Genomic DNA, 27,638 nt, shown 5'->3' on the forward strand with positions numbered 1-27,638 from the left:
AGCCGATTTGCTTGAAATTGAAAATCTACAGGTATTTTAAGAACACAAATAGGTGTGTCGCAAATGGTACCTATTAGTCCATATTTTGGTATAGCCCCCATATAGACAGATCTCCCGACTTTATTTCTTGGGCTTCTAGTAGTTTTTATCCAATTTGCCGGAAATTAGAAATATAGACGTATCTTAGGACCATAAAGAGTAGTGTCGAAAATGGTCCGTATCGGTCCATTTTTTGGTATAGCCCCTATATAGACTGATCTCTCGATTTAACTTCTTGGGCTTCTAGAATTCGTAGTTTTCGTCTGAAAGTGGAATTCTAGAGGTATTTGAGGAACATTAAGAGGTGGTGAGTATTGGTCCATGTTTTGGTATAGGCGCCATATAGGCCTAACTCCCGAATTTATTTCTACGACTTCAAATCAAGGCGTTATTTCATCATATACACGATATGTTTATGATTTCTCTAAAACTCAAACTAAATTGGTTCTCATAAATCCAGAATCTGATCTGGTCTTCATAGGTAGAATTTTTTCTTCGTGAAGCATACTGGTTAAACTGATTTGCTTGGGAGAAGATTTGTCATCAAACCCCCTAAAATGCTATATATTATCAAGTAACCCGCTACGACGATGAGTTTTCAAAGTAAACTATTATATTTGATTCATGGTGGTGGGTATTTAAGATTCGGCCCGGCCGAACTTACTTCTGTATATACTTGTTATACCCTCCACCATAGGATGGGGGTATATTAACTTTGTCATTCCGTTTGTAACACATCGAAATATTGCTCTAAGACCCCATAAAGTATATATATTCTGGGTCGTGGTGAAATTCTGAGTCGATCTAAGCATGTCCGTCTGTCCGTCCGTCCGTCCGTCTGTTGAAATCACGCTAACTTCCGAACGAAACAAGCTATCGACTTGAAACTTGGCAAAAGTAGTTGTTATTGATGTAGGTCGAATGGTATTGCAAATGGGCCATATCGGTCCACTTTTACGTATAGCCCCCATATAAAGGGACCCTCAGATTTGGCTTGTGGAGCCTCTAACAAAAGCATATTTCATCCGATCCGGCTGAAATGTGGTATATGGTATTGGTATATGGTATCTAATAACCGTGCAAAAATTGGTCAACATCGGTCCATAATTATATATAGCCCCCATATAAACCGATCCCCAGATTTGGCTTGTGGAGCCTCTTGGAGAAGCAAATTCCATCCGATCCGGCTGAAATGTGGTACATGGTGTTGGTATATGGTCTCTAACAACCATGCAAAAATTGGTCCACATCGGTCAATAATTATATATAGCCCCCATATAAAACGTTCTCCATATTTGACCTCCGGAGCCTCTTGGAGGAGCAAAATTCATCCGATCCGGTTCAAATTTGGAACTTGGTGTTAGTATATGGCCGCTGACAACCATACCAAAATTGGTCCATATCGGTCTATAGTTATATATAGCTGATCCCCAATCACACTAAAATTGGTCCATATCGGTCATAATCATGATTGCCACTCGAGCCAAAAATAATGTATTTCTATAGAAAATTTTGTCAAAATTTTATTTCTACAGAAAATTTTGTCAAACTTGTATTTCTATAGAAAATTTTGTTAAAATTTTATTCGGTTCATAATCAAAATTTCATCATTGTCGAAATTTTATTTCTATAGAAAATTTTATTCGGTTCATAATCATGGTTGCCACTCGAGCCAAAAATAATCTACCAACATTTTATTTCTATAGAAAATTTTGCCAAATTTTATTTCTATAGAAAGTTTTGTCAACATTTTATTTCTATAGAAAATTTAGTCAAAATTTTAATTCTATAGAAAATTTTGTTAAAATTTTATTTCTATAGAAAATTTTGTCAAAATTTTATGTCTATAGAAAATTTTGTCAAACTGAATTATATACGTATTTGATCGATCTTTTTTGATTTAATATAACCACGTATGGACTTACATACAATTTAGAAGACGGTGTTAGGAGGTTTTAAGATACCTTGCCATCGGCAAGCGTTACGCAACTTAAGTAATTCGATTGTGGATGGCAGTGTTTAGAAGAAGTTTCTGCGCAATCCATGGTGGAGGGTACATAAGCATCGGCCTGGCCGAACTTACGGCCGTACATACTTGTTATACCCTGCGCCACACTGTGGAACAGGGTATTATAAGTTAGTGCATATGTTTGTAACACCCAGAAGGAGACGAGATAGAAACATGGTGTCTTTTGCAATAATGCTCAGGGTGGGTCCCTGAGTCGATATAACCATGTCCGTCTGTCCGTCCGTCCGTCCGTCTGTCTGTGAACACATTTTTGTGATCAAAGTCTAGGTCGCAATTTAAGTCCAATCGCCTTAAAATTTGGCACATGTTCCTAATTTGGGTCAGAATAGAACCCTATTGATTTTGGAAGAAATCGGTTCAGATTTAGATATAGCTCCCATATATATCTTTCGCCCGATATGGACTAATATGGACCCAGCAGCCAGAGTTTTATACCGATTTGCTTGAAATTTTGTACAAACATAGCACTTAGTCGTATAGTCAAGTGTGCAAAATTTGATTGAAATCGGTTCAGATTTAGATATAGCTCCCATATATATCTTTCGCCCGATATTGACTTATATGGCCCCAGAAGCCACATTTTTGGCCGAATTTGGTTGAAATTTTGCACTAGGAGTACAATTAGTAGTATAGTCAAGTGTGCAAAATTTGATTGAAATCGGTTCAGATTTAGATATAGCTCCCATATATATCTTTCGCCCGATATGGACTAATATGGTCCTAAAAGCCAGAGTTTTGGCCCAATTTGGTTGAAATTTTGCACAGGGAGTAGATTTAGCGTTGTAGCTATGTGTGCCAAATTTGGTTGAAATCGATTCAGATTTATATATAGCTCCCATATATATCTTTCGCCCGATATGCACTTATATGGCCCCAGAAGCCAGAGTTTTGGCCCAATTTGGTTGAAATTTTGCACTAGGAGTACAATTAGTAATATAGTCATGTGTGCCAAATTTGATTGAAATCGGTTCAGATTTAGATGTAGCTCCCATATATATGTTTTTCTGATTTCGACAAAAATGGTCAAAATACCAACATTTTCCTTGTAAAATCGCCACTGCTTAGTCGAACAGTTGTAAAAATGACTCTAATTTTCCTAAACTTCTAATACATATATATCGAGCGATAAATCATAAATAAACTTTTGCAAAGTTTCCTTAAAATTGTTTCAGATTTAAATTATTCCCATATTTTTTTTACTAAAATTGTGTTCCACCCTAGTGCATTAGCCGACTTAAATTTCGAGTCTATAGATTTTGTAAAAGTCTATCAAATTCTGTCCGGATCGAGTGATATTTAAATGTATGTATTTGGGAGAAACCTTTATATATATCCCCCAACACATTTGATGTATGTGATATGGTATCAAAAATTTAGATCTACAAAGTGGTGCAGGGTATAATATAGTCGGCCCCGCCCGACTTTAGACTTTCCTTACTTGTTTTTTTTACTAAAATTGTTTTTCGTCCCATAACGTTACATTTATATTATAAGTACATAGATTTTGTACAAGTGTATACAATTTTGTCTAAATCGGGTCAGGTTCAATGAAAAATGCTGGAGTCGGAGTCGGGCAAAATTGGCTCGACTCCACAGCCCTGGTCATATATATCTCTCGCTCGATTTACTTCATATGACCACAGGGACCAAAGTTTTACTTCACTTTACGTGAAATTTTACAATACAATTCCTTTAAATAATTAAATCTCCCATTTAATTATATATTTTTTGTTTTATTTAATATTTTAATTTGATTAATTAAAGAAAATTATTTTAAATATTAAAGACAAAATAAATCTCTTTCGACGATTTCAATAAATATCTTAGAGATTTTCTCGAAATACTTGGCAGCTGTACAAATTTGATATTACCTGTAAACAAATACTTTTACGACGGAGCCTTTTGTCAAAACTCCTGGAAAAATAAATTAATTAATAAAAAGCTGCTGGCCTTCATGGCAACCAACCAACCCTTCTATGTTTTATGCCATTTCTAATTACATTTTTTGCCTTCTACCGTTTTGCACCCTCTAAGGCAATTCATAAAAAAAAAAAACATACACCCACAAACTCACAACGTACGTATCAGAAGGGGGGCAATGTACATTAAAATGCTTATCGGGAACATATTTCTATGGCACTGGAAAAGCGTGAAAATGTTCATTTCCGTTGACAAGATTTAAATTACCATGATTCAGAATTAATTTATTCGTTTAATTATACACAAAAGTTTTTGATTTCATACTGCATCGTATAGCACCTTTTGTGTGTTTTACTACTTGTTGTTGTTGTTTTTGTTGTTGTTGTACTTATAAAGATTTCTACTTTGAATTTGCCTTTGTTATTACCATCGCCTTTGCCTCAGTAGCAAGAAGTTTTTTTTTTGGTTGCAAAAATCCTCAGACCCAGAATCCCACTAACCACCTACATAACTACTCGTCTACCAACTATGATGACAACTTTGGCTGTTTCCTAATGACTTTTACCATCTAACACCCAACAAAGAAGGATAACTAACTAACTAACTAATACAGACGTGTAAGAAACCAAGACACACACACATACACAAAAAAATGAATTCAAAACTTTCTTGCGTTTTGTGGTTGTGAGTGTGATTTTCCTACTCAAACACTATCACAACACCCTGTCAGAAACCCGAATAAGATGTCTTGGGGAAAAATTCGTTATGCATACAACATGATAGAAGGAGCTATGGGAAAAATAGAGATTAAATTCATTTAGCAAGTCCTACAAAAAAAAAAAAAGCAAATCCCATATAATAAACCCGCATATCCTTAATAAAGAGAGAGAGTAGCATAAATTTTTTTTTTTTGGTAAATATGTTTCCAAGAAAAACTCTACTCCATGAGTCTTTACTCAGTTCTTTAGAAAACAATTGGCACCTTTAAGTTATACCAGCATGTTGGGGATTATAATCCCATACAAACAGTGGTCTAATATGATTATTGAAATGTGGACATTTTGGAAAAAATTCCGTCATCTTGATCATAGCCTTTTTTTAAATACAAAATAGTTCTTCACATAAAAAAATGAGGCTCTATCGGAAAACAATTCTTACATCGCACACTGAAAAAAATATTGTCGTGAGGTCAAAGATTTCATGTCTTTAAAATACGAATGCAAATTTTGCTTAGCATAGAAAACGCATTTCTCTAATATAAAGTTTTTTCCTTGTCCAAAAGTCGATAAACTTTTGAATGAAGTCGTATTGTCCTTATAATTAAGTGATTCACTTAAAAATAGGTATCATAACATGAACGAAAACAAGTATATACAGTACTAAGTTCGGCCGGGCCGAATCTTAAATAACCACCACCATGAACCAAATATTAGGGTTTTCATTTCAAATTTCAGGATGGCTTGAGGACTTGAGGACACTTCCCGATGATAAATTTAAAGATTTCACCTAAGACGACTATATCAGATTCCGGATTTATAAGAACCATTTTTGTTTGAGTTTTAGAGGAATCATTAACATCTCTTGTAAGTGTGCAAGAAAATTATAAAATAACGTCTTGATTTGAAATCTTAAATCTGTAGAAGTAAAATCTGGAAATTTTACATTGAGTTTCAAGCAATTTTCATGATCAGTGCGCCTTCTACACCCTCAAGAAGTGAAGTCGGTCTATATGGAGGCATTACCAAATGGACCGATAAAAACTTAATCCGATACACGTTTTTGTGAGCCTAAAATACCAGAATATTTACAATTTCAGGCTGATCAGATACAAACTACGGTTTCTAGAAACCCAAGGAGTTAAATCGGGAGATCGTTCTTATGGGGGCTATACTAAAATATGGACCGATACTCACCGTTTTCGGCACACCTCTTTATGACCCGAAAATACTTCTAGATTTCCAATTTCAGGCAAATAGGATAAAAACTTCGGATTCTAGAAGCCCATGAAGTAAAATCGGGAAATCGGTCCATATGGGGGCTATACCAAAATATGGACCGAAATTCACCATTTTCGGCACACCTCTGTATGGTCCTAAAATACCTCTAGAATTTCAATTTCAGACAAATTGGATAAAAACTACGGTTTCTATAAGCCCAAGACCCCAAATCGGGAGGTCGTTTTATATGGGGACCATACCAAAACATGGACCGATACTGACAATTTTTGGCACACGTATTTGTGGTCCTACAATACCTCTAGATTTCCAATTTCAGGTAAATTGAATAAAAACTGCGGTTTCTATAAGCCCAAGAAGTAAAATCGGGATATCGGTCTATATGGGGGCTATACCAAACCATGGACCGATACTCACCATTTTTGGCACACCTCTTTATGGTCATAAAATACCTCTAGATTTCCAATTTCAGGCAAATTGGATAAAAACTACGATTTCTATAAGCCCAAGACCCCAAATCGGGAGGTCGGTTTATATGGGGACTATATCAAAACCTGGACCGATATAGCCCATCTTCGAACTTGACCTGCCTGCAGACAAAAGACGAGTTTGTGCAAAATTTCAGCACGATTGCTTTATTATTGAAGACTGTAGCGTGATTACAACAGACAGACAGACAGACAGACGGACATCGTTATATCGTCTTAGAATTTCTCCCTGATCAAGAATATATATACTTTATATAGTCGGAAATCGATATTTCGATGTGTTACAAACGGAATGACAAAAAGGACTTTGATAGCATATGAAGGAAGAAACTGATAAAGCGAAAAATTAAAATTTGCTTCCTAGAAGCAAGTACACAAAACCCAAATATAAAAGAGAATTGTCTCTTAAAAGTATCCTTACTTGTATTCTCCGCTTCTTTGGCTCGGAATCAATACCAAAATTTTTAAAGTAGAAACAAAATCTTTGGAATCGGTCATGCTTTTTTTTCAGTGCACGCGTGATTTTTCTTGTTGAATTTAACTTTGCTCATTCCTGAATGTGGGTGTTTAAAAGAAGTTCGTGCGTTTCTTTTCGACATAAAATGTCAAAATTTTATTTCTATAGAATTTTTTTGCACAATTTTATTTCTATAGAAAATTTTTGCAAAATTTTATTACGATTGAAAATATTGTCAAATTTATATCTACCCGAGAAAAAATTGAGAGATCTAATTTGATATAATTAGATATGAGTAGATCCGAAAAATGGTAAGATCTAATCATATCTAATTACTATGGAATTAGATCTGATCAGATCTCAAAATTGGCCTAGATCTAATGTCTTAGATGTAATTATATCTGTCCCTATATATTATTGGATCTGATGTTAGATCTGGTCATATATAGAATTATATACATTTATATCTAATTCTATCTCATCATATGTTGTTGTATCTGCTTATATCTAAAGGGGCCAATTTTGAGATCTAATCATATCTGATTAGATCCCTCAATTTTTACACGGGTATAGAAAATTTTATCAAAATTTCATTGCTTTAGCAAATGCTTGCAAAATTTTATTGCTATAGAACATTTTGTCAAAATTTCATTGCTAAAGAAAATTTTGTCAAAATTTTATTGATGTAGAAAATTTTGTCAAAATTTTGTTGCTATAGAAAATTTTGTCAAAATTTTAATGTTATAGAAAATTGTGTCAACGTTTTATTGCCATAGAAAATTTTGTCAACATTTTACTTCTTTTTTTTTTTGCAAAATTTTATTTCTATGGAAAACTCTTGCAAATTTTTTTTCTATAGAAAATTTTTGAAAAAATTTATTTCTATAGAATATTTTTGCAAAATTTTATTTCTGAAGAAAATTTCTGCAAAATTTTATTTCTAGTTTTCTAGTTTTTGCAAAATGTAATTGCAATAGGATATTGTAGAAAAATGTTATCTCTATAAAAATTTTGACAACATTTCTATTTCTATTAAGTTTCTCAAAATTTTATTTCTGTAGAAAATTTTTGCAAAATTTTATGCCTATAGAAAATTTTTGCAAAATTTTATTTCCATAGAAAATTTTTGCAAAATTTTATTTCTACAGAAAATTTTTCAACATTTTATTTCCATAGAAAATTTTTGCAAAATTTTATTTCTACAGAAAATTTTTCAACATTTTATTTCTATAGAAAGTTATTGCACTTTTATTTCCAAAGAAAATTTTTGCAAAATTTTATTTCTATAGAAAGTTTTGTGAAAATTTTACTTCTATAGAAAATTTTTGCAAAATTTTATTTCTATAGAAAATTTTTGCAAAATTTTATTTCTATAGAAAATTGTTGCAAAATTTTGTTTACATAGAAAATTTTTGAGAAATTTTGTTTCTTAAGAAAATGTTTGCCAATTTTTTTATTTATAGAATATTTTTGCAAAATTTTATTTCTATAGAAATTTTTGTAAACTTTCATTTCCATAGAAAAAATTTGCAAACTTTTATTTCTATAGAAGGTTAGGTTAGGTTAGGTGGCTGCCCGATGTATCAGGCTCACTTACATTATTCAGTCCATTGTGATACCACATTGGTGAACTTCTCTCTTATCACTGAGTGCTGCCCGATTCCATGTTAAGCTCAATGACAAGGGACCTCCTTTATATAGCCGGGACTCCTTTATATAGTCCGAACGGCGTTCCACATTGTAGTGAAACCACTTAGAGAAGCTTTGAAACCCTCAGAAATGTCACCAGCAGTACTGAGGTGGGATAATCCACTATTAAAAAATTCGGTCGAAGCAGGAATCGGTCGAAGCAGGAATCGACATTGTGTATGCTAGGCGGGCGTGCCATTGCACCACGGTAGCTACCATTTCTATAGAAAGTTTTTGCAAAATTTTGTTTATAGAAAATTCTGTCAAATTTTTTTTTCTATAGAAAATATTTGCAAAATTTTATTTCATAGTAAATATTTGCAAAATTTTATTTCTATAGAATATTTTCTCAATATTTTATTTCTATAGCAAAATTTGTCAAAATTTTTATTTCTATAGCAAAATTTGTCAATTTATTTTATTTCTAAAGAAAATTTTTTAAAAATTTGATTTCTTTAGAAAATTTAAATAAAATTTTTATTTGTATAGAAAATTTTGTCAAAACTTTATTTCCATAAATATTTTGTCAAATTTTTGTTTCTATACACGGATGAAAAAGGCTGTTTTTCATATGTTTGGCTATAAACATTATATGTTTGGAACACAAATTTTTAAACACAATATTTTTGAGTGCAAGCATATAATGTTCATAAACTAGCATAACATGTTTGGGACATATATGTTAATATGTTACAACATATTATGTTTGGGACATAAAATGTTTGTAAATATAATATGCTTGGATGCAAACATATATTAATTTAGAAATAGCCTATAAACATATATGTGTTTAGTAGCTTGGAGCGCTATTTAACAGGGAGCGATATTGAATTAAGTTGGTGGTTGTTGCTTGTTATTACAAAATTAACATTTTATTTTTCCTTGGGCAATTGATCAGCTACTTTGATCCTTACAAACTGTGTGGTCCGCTGTTCGAATCCCGTCCGGCAAAAGGTAAAATTAAAATTAAAAAAAAATCATACAATTGAATAATTTCATCTACAATGTTTGTATTACAGAAAAAGGTGCTAAGAACTAAAAAATCTCGTGGAAGTGAGAAAGGTGTGAGGGAATATACAATTGGGCAGAAACAACATTTTGAGCATTCAGGTCGAAAACCTATGTTGTTAGCACCTATATTACCTGTTTATTTTCATAATTCGTTATGATTGTAAATATATAAATAAATAAATAAAATTTTGAGCACAATATTGTTTGGGAGAATTTTTTTTAAGCATATAATATTTTTGGGTGCAAAATGCTTCCAAACATATTATATGTTCACATAATAACATATTGTTTTTTGGAAGACAACATTATTGAATTTGGATGCAAAAATACAAAATGTTTGGAACTTAGACTACCCAAACATATATTGTTTAGACCAATATGCTTTCAAACATATTATATATTGGAAGAGATCAAACATATAAATGTTTGGGCAATAGCCAAAAATGTATATGCTTGAAGCAAAATATGTTTGGGAGTATATGTTACAGAAGCGATTTTTTGTGAGCGTGTAGAAACTTTTTGCAAAATTTTATTTGTATAGAAAATTTTTGCAAAATTTTATTCTATAGAAAATTTTTGCAAAATTTTATTTCTATAGAAATTTTTTGCAAAATTTTATTTCTATAGAAATTTTTTGCAAAATTTTATTTCTATAGAAAAATTTTGGGAAATATTAAATTGATAGAACATTTTATTTCTTTAGAAAATTTTTGCAAAATTTTATTTCCATAGAAAATTTTTGTAAAAATTTCAGTGCTAAAGAAAGTTTTGTTGCTATAGAAAATTGTGTCAAAATTTGAATACCAAAGAAAATGGGTCAAAATTTTATTGTCATAGAAAATGTTGTCCAAATTTTACTTCTATAGAAAATTTTATTTCTATAGAAAATATTTGCAAAATTTTATTTCTATAGAAAATTTTTGCAAAATTTTATTTCCATAGAAAATTTTTGCAAATTTTTATTTCTATAGAAAATTTTGTCAAAATTTTATTTCCATAGAAAGTTTATGCCAAATTTTATTTCGATAGAAAATTTTTGCAAAATTTTATTTCCATAGAAAATTTATGCCTAATTTTATTTCGATAGAAAATGTTTGCAAAATTTTATTTCTATTGAAAATTGTTGCAAATTTATATTTCTATAGAAAATGTGTGCAAAATTATATTTCTATAGAAAAGTTTGTAAAAATTTTATTTCTATAGACAATTTCTGCAAATTTTTTTTCTATAGAAAATTTTTGCAAAATTTTATCTCTACACACAAAAATTTTTTTTTTCTGATTGAATCACGAAATTAATTGATCCAATTAATTTTTAATTGAAATGTCTTCAATCACAGAAATGATAGTTCAATTAAAAAATTAATTGAAGGTCAATTAAAATGTTAAATGATCCCATTAAAAAATTAATTGATACTATTATTTTTGTGATAAATTTTTTTTTTCAATTAAAAGATTTGTTGAATCAATTAAAAATTTTAATTGGAAAAATTTTCGTGAAATTTTTTTGTGTGTATAGAAAATTTTTGCAGAAATTTATATCTATAGAGAAGTTTGTAAAAATTTTATTTCTATAGAAAATTTGTGCAAGATTTTGTTTCTATAAAAAATTTGTGCAAGATTTTGTTTCTATATAAAATTTTGTCAAAATTTTATTTCTAAAGAAAATTTTTGCAGAAATTTATATCTATAGAGAAGAATGTCAAAATTTTATTGCTATAGAACATTTTTGGAAAAGTTTATTTACATAGAAAATTTATGCCAAATTTTATTTCTATAGAAAATTGTTGCAAAATTGTATTTCTATAGAAAACTTTGTAAAAATGTTATTTCTATGGACAATTTTGTTAAAATTTTATTTCTATAGATAATTTTTGAAAATTTTATTTCTAGACATTTTTTTGCAAAATTTTATTTCTGTAGAAAATTTTTGCAAAATTTTATATCAATAGAGAAGTTTGTCAAAATTTTTTTCTATAGAAAATATTGTCAAAATTTTATTTCTAAAAAAATTTTTTGCAGAATTTTATATCTATAGAGAAGTTTGTCAAAATTTTATTTCTATAGAAAATTTGTGCAATATTTTGTTTCTATAGAAAATTTTGTCAAAATTTTATTTCTATAGAAAATTTTTGCAAAAGTTTATTTCTATAGAAAATTTTTGCAAAAGTTTATTTCCATAGAAAATGTATGCCAAATTTTATTTCTATAGAAAACTTTGTAAAATTTATGTTTCTATAGACAATTTTGTTAAAGTTTTATTTCTATAGAAAACTTTGTAAACATTTTATTTCGATAGACAATTTTGCAAAATTTTATTTCTATAGAAAATTTTTGCAAAATTTTATATCAATAGAGATGTTAGTCAAAATTTTATTTCTATAGAAAATATTTACAAAATTTTATTTCTAAAGAAAATTTTTGCAGAATTGTATATCTATAGAGAAGTTTGTCAAAATTTTATTTCTAGAAAATTTGTGCAAGATTTTGTTTCTATGGAAAATTTTGTCAAAATTTTATTTCTATAGAAAATTTATGTCAAATTTTATTTCTATAGAAAACTTTGCAAAAATTATATTTCTATATACAATTTTGTTAAAATTTTATTTCTATAGAATATTTTGTTAAAATTTTATTTCTATAGAAAATTTTGTCAAAATTTTATTTCTATAGAAAATTTTGTCGAAATTTTATTTCTATCGAAACTTTTGTCAAAATTTTATGTTTATAGAAAAATTTGTCCAAATTTTTTTTTTCTGTAGAAAATTTTGTCACAATTGTATTTCTATAGAAAATTTGTGTAAAATTTTATTTCTATAGAAAATTTTTGCAAAATTTTATTTCGATAGAAAATTTGTGTAAAATGTTATTTGCATAAAAAATTTGGTCAAACATGAATTTCGTTATTATTTTGAATGTTTTTGAACAGCTGTAACATTTTTTCCACTGTGCGCCAAAGGCCAAATTTTGACTTACTATTCACCGCAAAACATAAGTAAACAGAGTCAGCCTTATCAAATTTCCTGCCAACATTGTCATATCAAAGACAGATTTCCGCCAGACATCCTATTCTTACATTTTGTATAGAAAAATAGATGCCATTTCTACTGGTGGCTGTGGTTATATTTTCCAAGAGTTCCTCTTGTAATCTTAGACCCATGGCATTCATGGAATCTCCAATTTTTCTGTATTTACAAAGGAAAAGAAATTCAAATTCAAAGACATGGGTCGTATGATGAGGTTTATTTGTAAAAAGTAAAAAAAACTCTGTTATAGAAAGAATATCGTCTCACATAGTAACATTAACCGCGATACTTAAAAACAGAAATTGGGTTCGAAAAAAAGAAAATGTTTTAGGACATTTTTTGCATACCTCGTAACTATGAAATTTCATGTTTATGGGAAATCCATATCACAAACAACAACCTTCAGATCCAGAAAAAGGAAACGTCATAAATCTCTTTAATAAACCATAAGATATCCGGTTTGTTTTCTTCATTTCATTGGATTTTGTTTTTTTTTTTTTTGCATGTATGCTCGTCACAATCTTTTGTGTCTGGGTGTGTGTGGAGTATATAGAAAGTGAAATAAAACGAAGATGATTCTATTGCTCTACCATCTTAAGAAAAACGCCATTAAATATTTATGAAGCAAACTCAAAGTTTGACAGAATCCTGTGTCGACCTCCTTCCCCTTCTATTCCCCAAACACCTCAACGGCATATCCTGCCTGCCCATCATTCAGTCATAACATTTACGCAGACAATGCAAATCGGATGGTTATGTTTTGAATTTGGGATGAATGTGAGAGGGTGGGCGTGGACCGACTCAAAGGGATGGGCGGAGGGAATGTGCTATTACAGTAAGACGCAATAGGTTGATGCTGGTGTTTTTTTTTTTCTTTTCATTTTTCGTTAACATGACAAATAGGCCATTAAAAATAATGATCTCCAACTTCAACAAGAAAATAACAACAATATAATGGGCCAATATAATCTCCTAGTCATCTATGACTCCCATTAAATTGGCTGGCAATTATTTTAAAAATTCATTTTTTTTGCATTTATTTTTATATTTTATTTATAATAATAATAGCGCTTTTGTCTTTGTTCTAGGCAAAATTATTTTTGATATTGTTTCATCAAAATGAATATTCTGTTGACTAAGGTCAAATATTATTTGGGGTTAAGTTGATTGAACAATAATTTTAGACATTTAAATTTTGGTCAGAATAAAAACAAAAATATTTAAAAGCAAGAAAAAAAAGAAAGTAAAAAAATCCTTCAATGAAGACTAAGGTCTAATGCCTTACGTCTACTCACCCAAAAAAAAATCCAATACAAAATGCCATAACATTCAAATAATAAATGCAAGATGTAATACTCAAACTAAAGTTTACTTTGGCCCACAAATTTTGACCTCATCCTAAAGATTTTGGTATTGATTCCGAGACAAAGATGCTGATTCTTTAAAATAAAGAAAAAATAAATCTAGGAGCGATAAAATTAAATTTTGGATACAGATCTTATTGTTTGGAATTTACGTTCTCTTTTTGTGATATATTAATAAAACTATTCACGTACAAACAAATGCAAGTTTATCAAGTAAAGGGTGATACGGTCAAAATTTGGTCAAGGGAAAACGCGTGTAAATCGGTGAAATCGTTTATTTAAAAAATCAAATTAAATTTCTTTTTCAAGTTCAATTAGTATAAAATTCAGGAAAAATATTCAGTTAGGCTTTCGCTTTTCCAAATCCGAATTGCCGGGCCTCACGCTTGACACCTGTCATCAGATTTTGTACAGCCACCTTGTCCACCTTCTTCGCCGCAGAAAGCCATTTTGCCTTGAACTGCTGCTCGTCCTTAGCAGTTTTTTTGGTCTTCTTTAGGTTCCGCTTGACAATAGCCCAGTATTTCTCAATTGGGCGGAGCTCTGGCGTGTTGGGAGGGTTCTTGTCCTTGGGAACCACCTGCACGTTGTTGGCGGCGTACAACTCCATGGCCTTTTTACCGTAATGGCAAGATGCCAAATCCGGCCAAAACAGTACGGAACAACCGTGTTTCTTCAGGAAAGGCAGCAGACGTTTATTCAAACACTCTTTCACGTAAATTTCTTGGTTGACAGTCCCGGAAGCTATGAAAATGCTGCTTTTCAAGCCACAGGTACAGATGGCTTGCCAAACCAGATATTTCTTTGCCAACTTTGACAGTTTTATGTGCTTGAAAATATCTGCCGTATAAAACTCCTGTCCCGGAAGCTGCTTGTAGTCGGCTTTGACGTAGGTTTCATCGTCCATTACCACGTAGTCAAACTTCGTCAGCATCGTCGTGTACAGCCTCCGGGATCGCGCTTTGGCCGTCGTATTTTGTTTATCATCGCGATTTGGAGTCACTACCTTCTTGTAAGTCGATAGTCCGGTTCGTTTTTTGGCTCGATGCACGGTTGTAGACGATACACCCAGCTTATTTGCGGCATCTCGGAGAGAGAGGTTAGGGTTTCGCTTGAAACTACCGGCAACTCTCTTTGTCGTCTCAGCGGCTTCCGGTTTTCGATTTCCCCCCGATCCAGACTTCCTGACTGTCGACAAACGTTCCCCAAACACTTTAATTACATTTGTAACGGTTGATTTGGCAACTTTTAGCGATTTTGCCAGCTTTGCGTGCGAATAGCTCGGATTTTCGCGATGCGCGAGCAAAATTTTGATACGCTGCTCTTCTTGCTTGGACGGTTTTTTCACAACTGAAGAGTGAATTCCAAAATCAAAATAAGAGCAACATTCTACACACACACACACCTTCAAAATGAGGGGTGTTCAGTTTTTTTAAATGCAAAATTGAAAGAAATACGTCAAGTTTATATTGATCAAATTTTGACCGTATCACCCTTTATATACAGCAGTAAGGGGGTTTGATGACAAATTTTCTCCCAAGCAAATCAGTTCAAACAGATTCTACCTATGAAGACTAGATCAGATTCTGGATTTATAAGAACCAATTGTGTTTGAGTTTTACATAAATCGTAAACATATCGTGTATATGATGAAATAACGCCTTGATTTGAAATCCTAAATCTGTAGATTTTTTCCGCTATTATTTAAATGAATACGATGAGTAAAATCTGGAATGTTTACTTTCAGTTTCAAGCAATTTGCATGATCAGTGCGCCTGTTTGTCTAAAATTTCATTCCTTTTTTTCTTTGGGTGTACCCTCAAGAAGTTAAATCGGTCTATATCGATACCAAACGGACCGGTAAAAATAAATGCGATACACATTTAAAATTCCAGTATATTTAAAATTTTATGCAAATTGGATAAAAACTACGGTTTCTAGTAGCCCAAGGCGTTAAATCTGGAGATCGGTCTATGTGGAGGCTATACTAAAACATGAACCGATAGACACCATTTGCGACACACCTATTTGTGATCTTAAAATACCTCTAGATTTTCAATTTCAAGCAAATAGGCTAGAAAATATAGTCTCTAGTCGCCCAAGAAGTAAAATAGGGAGATCGGTCTATTATGGGGGTTATACCAAAAAATGGACCGATGCAACTCAATTTCGGCACACCTATTTGTGGTCCCAAAATACCTCTAGATTTCCAATTTCAAATCGGGTAATAAATACAGTTTATAGAAGCCCAAGAATAAAAATCGGGAGATCGGTCTATGTGGCGGCTATACCAAAACATGGACCGATACACCCCATTTTCGACACGCCTCTTTAAGGTCCAAAAATACTTCCGGATTTTCAATTTCAGGCAAATCGGATAGAAAATACAGTTTATAGAAGCCCAAGAATAAAAATCGGGAAATTGGTCTATATGGCGGCTATACCAAAACATGGACCGATACACCCTATTTTCGATACGTCTCTTTAAGGTCCAAAAATATTTCTAGATTTTCAATTTCAGGCAAATCGGATAGAAAATACAGTTTACAGAAGCCCAAGAAGTAAAATCGGGAGATCGGTCTATATGGCGGCTATACCAAAACATGGACCGATACGGATCATTTTCGCAACACCTCTTTATGGTCCTAAATTACCTCTAGATTTCCAATTTCAGGCCAATTGGATAGAAAATACAGTTTACAGAAGCCCAAGAAGTAAAATCGGGAGATCGGTCTATATGGCGGCTATACCAAAACATGGACCGATACGGACCATTTTCGACACACCTCTTTATGGTCCTAAATTACCTCTACATTTTCAATTTCAGGCATATCGGATAGAAAATACAGTTTCTAGACGCCCAAGATGCAAACTCGGGAGATCGGTCTATATGGGGGCTATACCAAAACATGGACCGATACGGACCATTTACGACACGCCTCTTTAAGGTCCAAAAATACTTCCAGATTTTCAATTTCAGGCAAATCGGATAGAAAATACAGTTTACAGAAGCCCAAGAAGTAAAATCGGGAGATCGGTCTATATGGCGGCTATACCAAAACATGGACCGATACGGACCATTTTCGACACACCTCTTTATGGTCCTAAATTACCTCTACATTTTCAATTTCAGGCATATCGGATAGAAAATACAGTTTCTAGACGCCCAAGATGCAAACTCGGGAGATCGGTCTATATGGGGGCTATACCAAAACATGGACCGATACGGACCATTTACGACACGCCTCTTTAAGGTCCAAAAATACTTCCAGATTTTCAATTTCAGGCAAATCGGATAGAAAATACAGTTTACAGAAGCCCAAGAATAAAAATCGGGAGATCGGTCTATATGGGGGCTATACCAAAACATGGACCGATACGGACCATTTTCGACACACCTCTTTATGTTCCTAAAATACCTCTAGATTTCCAATTTCAGGCAAATCGGATAGTAAATACAGTTTCTAGAAGACCAAGAAGCAAAATCGGGAGATCGGTCTATATGGGGGCTATACCAAAACATGTACCGATGAGCACCACTTTCGGCACACCTTTTTATGGTCGTCAAGTACTTCTAGATTTTCAATTTCAGGCAAATTGGATAAAAAGTACGTTTTTTATGAGCCCAAGACCCCAAATCGGGAGATCGGTTTATATGGGGACTATATCAAAACTTGGACCGATATAGCCCATCTTCGAACTTGACCTGCCTGCAAACAAAAAACTAATCTGTTCCAAATTTCAGGACGATAGCGCCATTACTGAAGGCTGTAGCGTGATTACAGCAGACAGACAGACGGACAGACGGACATGTTTATATCGTCTTAGAATTTCTCCCTGATCGCGAATATATATACTTTATATGGTCGGAAATCGAATTTTCGATATGTTACACACGGAATGAAAAACTTATTATCCACCTCCATCACCATTCTATGGTGGTGGGTATAAAACGCAAAATTTTGTATTTATAGAAAATTTATGCAAAATTTTATTTCGTTATAACATTTTTGCAAAATTTTATTTATATTAGATATTTTAAAATGTTTGAAATATTTTATTTTTATAGAAATTTTTTTGCAAAAGTTTAGAAAAGTTAGTGAGAAAATTTATGCAAAATTTTATTTTTATAGAAAATTTTGTCAAAATTTAAGGTCTATAGAAAATATTATTTCTATCAAGTTTCTTACAATTTTATTTCTATAGCAAATTTGGTCAAATTTTAATTTCTATAGAAAATTTTTGCAAAATTTTATTTTTTTAGAAAATTCTTGCAAAATTTTATTTTTATAGAAAATTTTTGCAAAATTTTATTTCTATAGAGAATTTTGTCAAAATTTTAATGCTATAGAAAATTTTAGCAAAATTTCATTTCTATAGGAATTTTTTTTGCGAATTTCGTCTAAAATTTTGTTTTATAGAAAAATTTGCAAAAATTTGATTTTTATAGAATATTTTGGCAAAATTTAATTCATATAGAATATTTTGCCAAAAACTTTATTGCTAAAGAAAAATTTTTCAAAATTTTATTGCTATAGAAAATTTTTTCAAAATTTTATTTCTATAGAAAATTTTTGCAAAATTTTATTTCTATAGAAAATATTTGAAAAAATTAATTTCTATAGAAAATGTTTGCAAAATTTCATTTCTATAAACAAATTTGCCACAATTTAATTTATATAGAAATTTTTTGCATAAATCTATATATCTAGCATCGATCGGTGAAATTAAAATGAGGATACAGACCTCATTGTTGGGAATTTTGAATCGCTTTATGCGACATATTAATAAAACTATTCACGTACAAACAAATGCCGGTTTAAAAAGCCAAATTATAACATATATATTTCCAAGTACAAAATGTTTTCCTAATTCCAAAAAAACAAAAACTTAAACCAAAGATACATAATCCTCAAAGTCAGTCTTAGCCTATATTTGAAGAGTTTTTATCGTAACTAGAAAGATTCGATATTTCAGTTAATTTAAGGAAGATTTCTTTAAATCAAAAATGTGTTTCTTTACTTTAAGTAACATTTTCCTACGTTCAAAGATATACGACTTTAACGATGGGACTAAATTTCCAATATTTGTGTCCAAAATTTAATTATTTTTTTTTTTTTGAAGCACGGATTATAAATTTTCTTTTAATTTAAATTTCATTATTTTAAAGAAATTTGTTCTCAATATTGAGTAAATTGCGTGTCCCAAAATTTAGGTTGCGTAATCCTTAATACTACGTAAATTTAATTTTATTTTAGTGTGGCTGATATGCATTGCAACCAACTTCAGGTTGCTATGATTTCTAAACCATTCGTCTGGTAGATTTATTCATCGCTGGCTAAATCAAATTCCCATAGTCTTTATTGTAGATCTGTCGGTGTGAGATGATTCAATTTGGGTCTTATATGTTAATTTCTAATGAAATTACGCAAAACTTAAATTTAAAAGACCGCTTCCTTGGCTCGGAATCAATACCAAGATAATTAGTGTAAAGACAAAATCTTTGGAACCGGGTATGCTTGTTTTTCAGTGCGGGTAAATGAGATTATTGAAGTCACGCGCAGAAAAACATTTCGGTCGTTCACCATGGACATTACAACTGGATTCAGTGCTCAGTGACCAGAGTCCTTTTCGTGAAGAGTGTGATGGATTTGTCGGGTGTTTGAAGGTCTTAATTTGTGTCAATTCCAACAAACCTAAAATGGTTCTTAAATTTGATGTTATTTCCAACATTTTTGCTTTTGACAATAAAAAAATAAAAATTTGAAAAAAAAAACTATAGCGTTTTATTTTGTTGAATTACAAATCAGCAGCCCTGTACATTCAAAATCCTACATAATTAATAATTCATTGTGAATGCTATTGATTTCCATACAAACACAAATCAATTATTAAATTGATATTTAAAGAAAACTTCAAAATATCCTTGAAAGCTTAAAGAGAATCTTTGGTTTCGTTGTTTCCAATCGTCAGCCTTCAGATGTCATGACATGTGTTGTTTAGACAACTAAATAAATCAATTTATAGTTACAATAATAAGAGATGACAGGAAAATGTCCTTGATGCTCTTCGCTCATAAATCAAATAGACTGGCAAGAGAAAAGAATATCATCCAAATACTCGTAACTGTAAATAAGCTATAAAATAGTAGCAATCATACCTTCCTCAAAAAAAAAAAATGGTAATCGGAAAAAAATGATAAACGGATATACCTATCAAATCTTCTTCGTTGAGAATTGATTTTGTTTCTCTTTTAATGAAATTGATAGCAATCCTTTTGCTTCTGTTCTCCAAAAGCTGTCTCAATCACTTGCTCTTCGCTTCTTCATTCTCTCTTCACCATTTTCCATAATCTATTGAATTTTATTGTCATAAAGTATTATCAAATTGATTGAGTTTATTACGGTGCTAGTATGTATGTGTGAGAGAGCGGGAGTAAGTAATGTACTTCACAAATACGTATTTTTTTTTTTTCAAAAAAATCCCTCTTTACCATTTTCTGTAGCATTCATATGAAATCCTTTCATTGTTTGTCATTGCTCTTTCTTCTGTTCTCTCTCGACAGGCTTACATGCTATAAATCATTTCATCGTTATCGCTATATGGATGATTGAAATGTTGTATTGAGCATAAAAAGTCTTTGGCACTGTGGGTTCTGAAATACCAATAAATAAAATTGCTGTAGCAGATGGTCCTAAAACTTCGAATTATGAGACCAACTATTCACACTTCAAACATGCCGTACCTTCGAAAATTTATTTTTGAATTTTATGTCATTGCTTTGCTGGAAAATTTGTAACTTACTTATTATATATTTCATTATTTTATTATTATTTTTCAAATCACTGTGTTTCCATTTGAAATGGACCCGCTGAGCTAACGTTACCTTTTTTAAAGAGTCCTTTAGTTACTGGCAGGTTAATTGGCATTTACAGTATTCATCATTTCTTTTTACTACTCTACTCAATTACATACAGTATTATGCAGTTTTATGGTAATTTCTTTAGCCACCGCCTCTGTTTCCCCCATTTAGAAAGAAGTAAACAAAAGTTGTTAGTGGTATTAAGAATATCGAAAGACGCTTGATTCAATGAATTATAATTTCAATGATTTTCAAACTTTAATAGGATTAATTTGTGTAGAAGGGAACAACGACATTATATTTAACATTAAATTAAATGAAATTTGTGAAGAAAATGGGTGTGTGAATAATCCGTATTAAATATTATTTCTATAGAAAATTTTTGCAAAATTTTATTTCTATAGAAAATTATTGCAAAATTTTATTTCTTTAAAAAATTATGTAAATTTTTATTTCTATAGCAATTTTTGCCAAAATTATATTTCTATACAAAATTTTATTCATATAGAAATGTTTTCAATATTTTATCTCTATAACAAATATTTGGCAATATTGTACTTCTGTAGAACATTTTTGTAAAATTTTTAATTCTATAGAAAATTTTTGTAAAAATGTTATTTCTATTGAAAATGTTTGGAAAATTTTATATCTTTAGAAAATTTTGTCAAAATTGTTTTTATACAGAAAATTTTATCAAAATTTGTTTTTCTATGGAAGATTTTTTCAAAATTTTATTTCTATATAAAATTTGTGCAAAACTTTATTTATATCGAAAATTTTTGCAAAGTTTTATTTCTATAGAAAATTTTTTAAAAATTTTATAAAAGATTTTTGCAAAGTTTTATTTCTATTGAAAATTTTGTGAAAACTTCTATGGATAACTTTTGGAAAATTTTATTTCTGTAGACAATTTTTGCAAAATTTTATTTCTATAGAAAATTTTTGAAAATTGTATTTCCCCGTGTAAAAATTGGTAGATCTGGCCAGATATTATTAGATCTCCTGTCATATCTGATTAGATATGATATTATATGTAGGCAGATCTGGACAGATCCGAAAAATGGTAATATCTGATCAGATCTAATTCTAAAGGAATTAGATCTGACCAGATCTCAAATTTGGCCCACATCTAATTATATCTAATTTGATATAATTAGATGTTAGTATATCTAATTATATATAATTTTATCTATGAATAAAAAATAAAAATATCAAACTCACATTATCCAATATTTTTTTTAATTTAATAACAACAACCGTTGCTAATGGTGATTGTTATGGGATGATATTTTTGAAAACAAAGAACGTAAGAATTTCTTGAATTTTTAAAATGATATTGAAAAAGGTTTCTTCGAACTGTCACAATATATAAAGATTGTTTGGTTAAGTTCACCGCTTGTTGTGTTGTGTGACCAAACATACGTAATTGTAACAATATATATCACGTTAACATTCTCGTAACAAACACCTAAACAAAAAATATATGTATTTTTTATCCATGTAGCAGTACTGGTTCATGACTTAATGTGATATATATATAATTAGATATAGAGCTATATATAGTATATATAAATAGATATGATCTCATATATGAATATATACAATTAGATCTTACCAGATATGACTGATATATTTAGATATAACAATACATATAATGAGATCTTGAATAAGATCTATTCATATATAACACTATACGTACCATATCTCCGTAGATCTATTTATATCTATAACCATATCTGAACTGATATAATTATATATACTTTGATATTATTAGATATGATCAGATCCACCGATTTTTACACGGGTCTACAGAATTTTTTTTGCAAAAATTTATTTCTATAGAAAATTTTGCAAAATTTTTTAGAACATTTTTCCAAAATTTTATTTCTATAAAAAAATTGCCCAAAATTTTATTTTTATACAAATTTTTATTTCTGTAGAAAATTTTGACAAAATTTTATTTCTATATAAAGTTGTGACGAACATTTTTTTTCTATTTTTTTTTATTTCTATACAAAATTTTGACAAAAATTTATTTATGTAGACATTTTGTCAAAATTTTATCTCTATAAATTTTATTTTTTTTGGGCAATAAAATATATTTTTTGGGCTATAAAATATTTTTAGCAAAATTTTATTTCCACATTTTTGTAAAAAATGTATTTCTATAGAAATTGTTTGACAAAATTTGTGGCAAAATTTTATTTCTATAGAAAATTTTGTCAAAAGTATATTTCATTCGTGTTTTGTTTCTTATTGTGGGTTTGTACTTCCATCATATTTGTTGTTTTGATCTCAGCTTTAAAACCATTGTGTTGACTGAACTACAAGAGTAGCTTAACCACCAGAGGAAAAGGATGTTTGTCAAATTTATTTGGGCAAAGCCCTATAGACTGCAAGATGGTTGGATGGACGCACGTTTCGGAATTACCACATTCCTCATCAGCATCCTCTACTTCCACCAAAACTATCAACCAATTATCAGAATAAAGGTTCAAGTGTGGTTCACCTTGGGTTTAGTGAAATGCCTGAATTTATTCTGATAATTGGTTGATAGTTTTGCTGCAAGTAGAGTATGCTGATGAGGAATGTGGTAATTCCGAAACGTGCGTCCATCCAACCATCTTGCAGTCTATAGGTGATTCTTTTCATCTGTTTGGTTAAGCTATTCTTGTGGTTTGGTCAACACAATGGTTTTTAAGCTGAGATCAACACAACAAATATGATAAAAGTTTATTTCTATAGAAATTTTTATCAAAATTTTATTTCTATAGAAAATTTTGTTTCTATAGAAAATTGTGCTAAGATTTTATTTCTATAGGAAATTTTGGCAATAATTTCGTTTCTACAGAAAATGTTGTTCAAATCTTATTTCTATAGAAAATTTTGTCAAATGTTATTTCTATAGAAAATTTTGTCAAAATTTTATTTCTAAAGCAAATTTTATCAATTTTGACAAAAATTTTTGTCAAAATTGTATTTCTATTTTGGTCAGAATTTTATTTCTAAAATTTTATTTCTATAAAAAATTTTGTCAAAATTTTATTTCTATAGAATATTTTGTCAAAATTTTATTTCTATGGAAAATTTTTTCAGCTAATAATTTTTAGGCAATTTTGCCAAAATTTTATTTCTTTGTATTGTATTTCTATTTTGGTCAGAATTTTATTTCTATAAAAAATTTTGTCAAAATTTTTTTATAGAAAATTTTGTCAAAATTTTATTTTTATAGAAAATTTTGTCAAAATTTTATTTCTATGGAAATTTTTTTCAGCTAATAATATTTAGGCAATTGTGCCAAAATTTTATTTTTATAGAAAATTTTGTCAAAATTGTATTTCTGAAGAAAATTTTCTCAAAATTTTATTTCCTAGAAAATTTTTTCAAAAAAATTTTTTTTATAGAAAATTTTTTTTCAAAATTTTATTTTCGTAGAAAATTTTTGCAAAATTTTATTTTCATAGAAAATTTTTGCAAAATTTAATTTCTATAGAAAAATTTTGCAAACAATTATTTTAAAATTTTCCCAAAATTTTGATTTCTATAGAAAATTTTCTCAAAATTTTATTTCCATAGAAAATGTGATGAAAGTGTAAATTTTGTCAAAATTTTATTTCTATAGAAAATTTTGTCAAAATTTTATTTTTATCGAAAATTTTGTAAACATTATATTTTTATCGAAAATTTTGTAAACATTTTATTTCTATAGACAATTTTCTCAAAATTTTATATGTATAGACAATATTTTCAAAATTTTGTATATATATAAAATTTTCTCAAAATTTTATATGTATAGACAATATTTTCAAAATTTTGTATATATAGAAAATTTTTTCAAAATTTTATTTCTACAGAAAATTTTTTCAAAATTTTATTTCTACAGAAAATTTTGTCAAAATTGTATGTCTATAGAAAATTTGTCCAAATTTTGTTTCGCTTGAAAATATTGTGAAATTTTTATTTCTCTAAAAAAATTTTGATTCTCTAGAGAATTTTGTTAACAATTTTTTTGGTGTTTCTTTTTTCCATAATGTTCCGAATATCGTATTTTATTATTATATTCTTTTTATCAAGAATTTAAAAGATTTCAGTTGATGTGCATTTGGATGTGAAACGACCACATAAAATCATTCATCCACACCTACACTTTGTATTTTTATGAACACAAACATAAAAATCCAATGCATACATTTTTACTTAAAGGACCCATACTAAATAGAATGGCAAACTTAAGATAATTTCCCTATAGTTAAGTCCTTATATAAAAGATGTAGAAAATATACTCTATAGTGTAAACGATAAAAGAATTTACTATGGTTTCTATTGCATTAATATCTTTGCAGGATAATGCTACTACTACAACATCTGCAACTGCGTTGGACACAACGACAAAGGGGAACTTTGCTTCAGTAATCGTTAAAAGGTAAGCCAATTTTCTCTACAATCTATTTCGTCTATAATTATTTTGATCTAGATTAGTTGTTAAATGTTTGTTCTAAAGAAAATCATTTCTTGTGGGCTAATTCATGAATAATTACCCACTCTCCGCCAGTTTACTAATTAGTCACCAATGGAAGATACTGGAATATATTCACGAAACTCATTATTTCGCTAATCAGGATGTAATTGCATTCGCATTTGGGTTTATTGTTTCCACTTAACTAAGGTTATTCATTTCTATTCTATGATGAGATTTCTCTAGGAAATCTTTTGATTATTATCGTAATAGTTTTTCAAATCATTAAATTATAATGGCTTATTGAAAATGATTGTCTTCTATCTTTGTTCAGATCCATAAACCATAAATAGATGTGGTGATTGCTTATTTAGTGTTTACCACAGTATGTTAGATAAGGGATATAAGCACAGCACAATAAGGAAACAACGCAAATAAGAAATTTTAGGAAAACGCCATGATGATGCTTAAAACGTTTTTAGGAAAAAAATTAAGAAAAAACGATTTGAGCATTACTGCAAATGACAATCACATCTTCAAACACAGAAATGATAGTATAAATCGCCAAAGCCAGTTAAAAATGAATTTTTACAATTAAAACATTAACCCTTAAATGCTGTATCACTGTATCATTTAAGATACAAAAAAAAAAATCTTATGACTTAAAATTCGAGTTCTATGAAATCAAGTTTGCTGTATTTAGTACATCATAGCACTATTAAAAAAAATAATTTGGTTTTATATTTTTTATATATTCTAAAACTAGCAGACAAAAATAGCACCAAAATTTGCATATTTATGATTTTAATAGAATTTCCAAACCTATTTAATTTTTATACCCTCCACCATAGGATATATTAACTTTGTCAATCCGTTTGTAATACATCGAAATATTGCTCTAAGACCCCATAAAGTATATATATTCTGGGTCGTGGTGAAATTCTGAGTCGATCTAAGCATGTCCGTCCGTCCGTCCGTCTGTTGAAATCACGCTAACTTCCGAACGAAACAAGCTATCGACTTGAAACTTGGCACAAGTAGTTGTTGTCGATGTAGGTCGGATGGTATTGAAAATGGGCCATATCGGTCCACTTTTACGTATAGCCCCCATATAAAGGGACCCTCAGATTTGGCTTGTGGAGTCTCTAACAGAAGCATATTTCATCCGATCTGGCTGAAATTTGGTACATGGTGTAAGTATATGATCTCTAAAAACTATGCAAAAATTGGTCCATATTGGTCCATAATTATATATAGCCCCCATATAAACCGATTCCCAGATTTGGCTTGCGGAGCCTAAAAGAGAAGCAAATTTCATCCGATCCTGCTGAAATTTGGTACATGGTGTTGGTATATGGTCTCTAATAACCATGCAAAAATTGGTTCACATCGGTCCATAATTATATATAGCCCCCATATAAACCGATCCCCAGATTTGGCTTGCGGAGCCTCAAAGAGAAGAAAATTTCATCCGATCCGGCTGAAATTTGGGACATGGTGTTGGTATGTGGTCTCTAACAACCATGCAAAAATTGGTCCACATCGGTCCACTTTTACGTATAGCCTCCATATAAACGGACCCCCAAATTTGGCTTGCAGACCCTTTAAGAGAGGCAAATTTCATCCGATCCGGCTGAAATTTGGTACATGGAGTTGGCATGTGGTCTCTAACAACCATGCAAAAATTGGTCCACATCGGTCCACTTTTACGTATAGCCCCCATATAAACGGACCCTCAGATTTGGCTTGCTGAGCCTCTAAGCGAATCATATTTCATCCGATCCGGCTGAAATTTGGTACATGGAGTTGGTATGTGGTCTCTAACAACCATGCAAAAATTGGTCCACATCGGTCCACTTTTACGTATAGCCCCCATATAAACGGACCCTCAGATTTGGCTTGCGGAGCCTCTAAGAGAAGCATATTTCATCCGATCCGGCTGCAATTTGGTACATGGAGTTGGTATATGGTCTCTAACAACCATGCAAAAATTGGTCCACATCGGCCCATAATTATATATAGCCCCCATACAAACCGATCCCCAGATTTAGCTTGCGGAGCCTCAAAGAGAAGCAAATTTCATCCGATGTTGCTGAAATTTGGTACATGGTGTTGGTATATGGTCTCTAACAACCATGCAAAAATTGGTCCACATCGGTCTATAAATATATATAGCCCCCATATGAACCGATCCCCAGATTTGGCTTGAAGCTTCAAAGAGAAGCAAATTTCATCCGATCCGGCTGGAATGTGGTACATGATGTTGGTATATGGTCTCTAACAACCGTGCAAGAATTGGTCCATATCGGTCCATAACTATATATAGCCCCCATATAAACCGTT

The 27,638-nt window shown here is 30.6% G+C and overlaps 1 protein-coding gene across 3 annotated transcripts in view; it reads left to right on the forward strand.

Moving 5' to 3' along the window:
- LOC142228747 (uncharacterized) overlaps positions 1-27,638 on the forward strand; it is a 650,828-nt gene that overhangs the window by 136,279 nt on the left and 486,911 nt on the right. For all 3 annotated transcript variants that reach the window (XM_075299257.1, XM_075299256.1, XM_075299255.1), the window contains one exon: positions 25,183-25,262. The gene's annotated coding sequence lies outside the window, so the exon portion shown is untranslated. The remainder of the gene's footprint in view (positions 1-25,182; positions 25,263-27,638) is intronic.

Source organism: Haematobia irritans, chromosome 3, assembly GCF_050003625.1.
Source record: "Haematobia irritans isolate KBUSLIRL chromosome 3, ASM5000362v1, whole genome shotgun sequence".
NCBI classification, from domain to species: Eukaryota; Metazoa; Arthropoda; class Insecta; order Diptera; family Muscidae; genus Haematobia; species Haematobia irritans.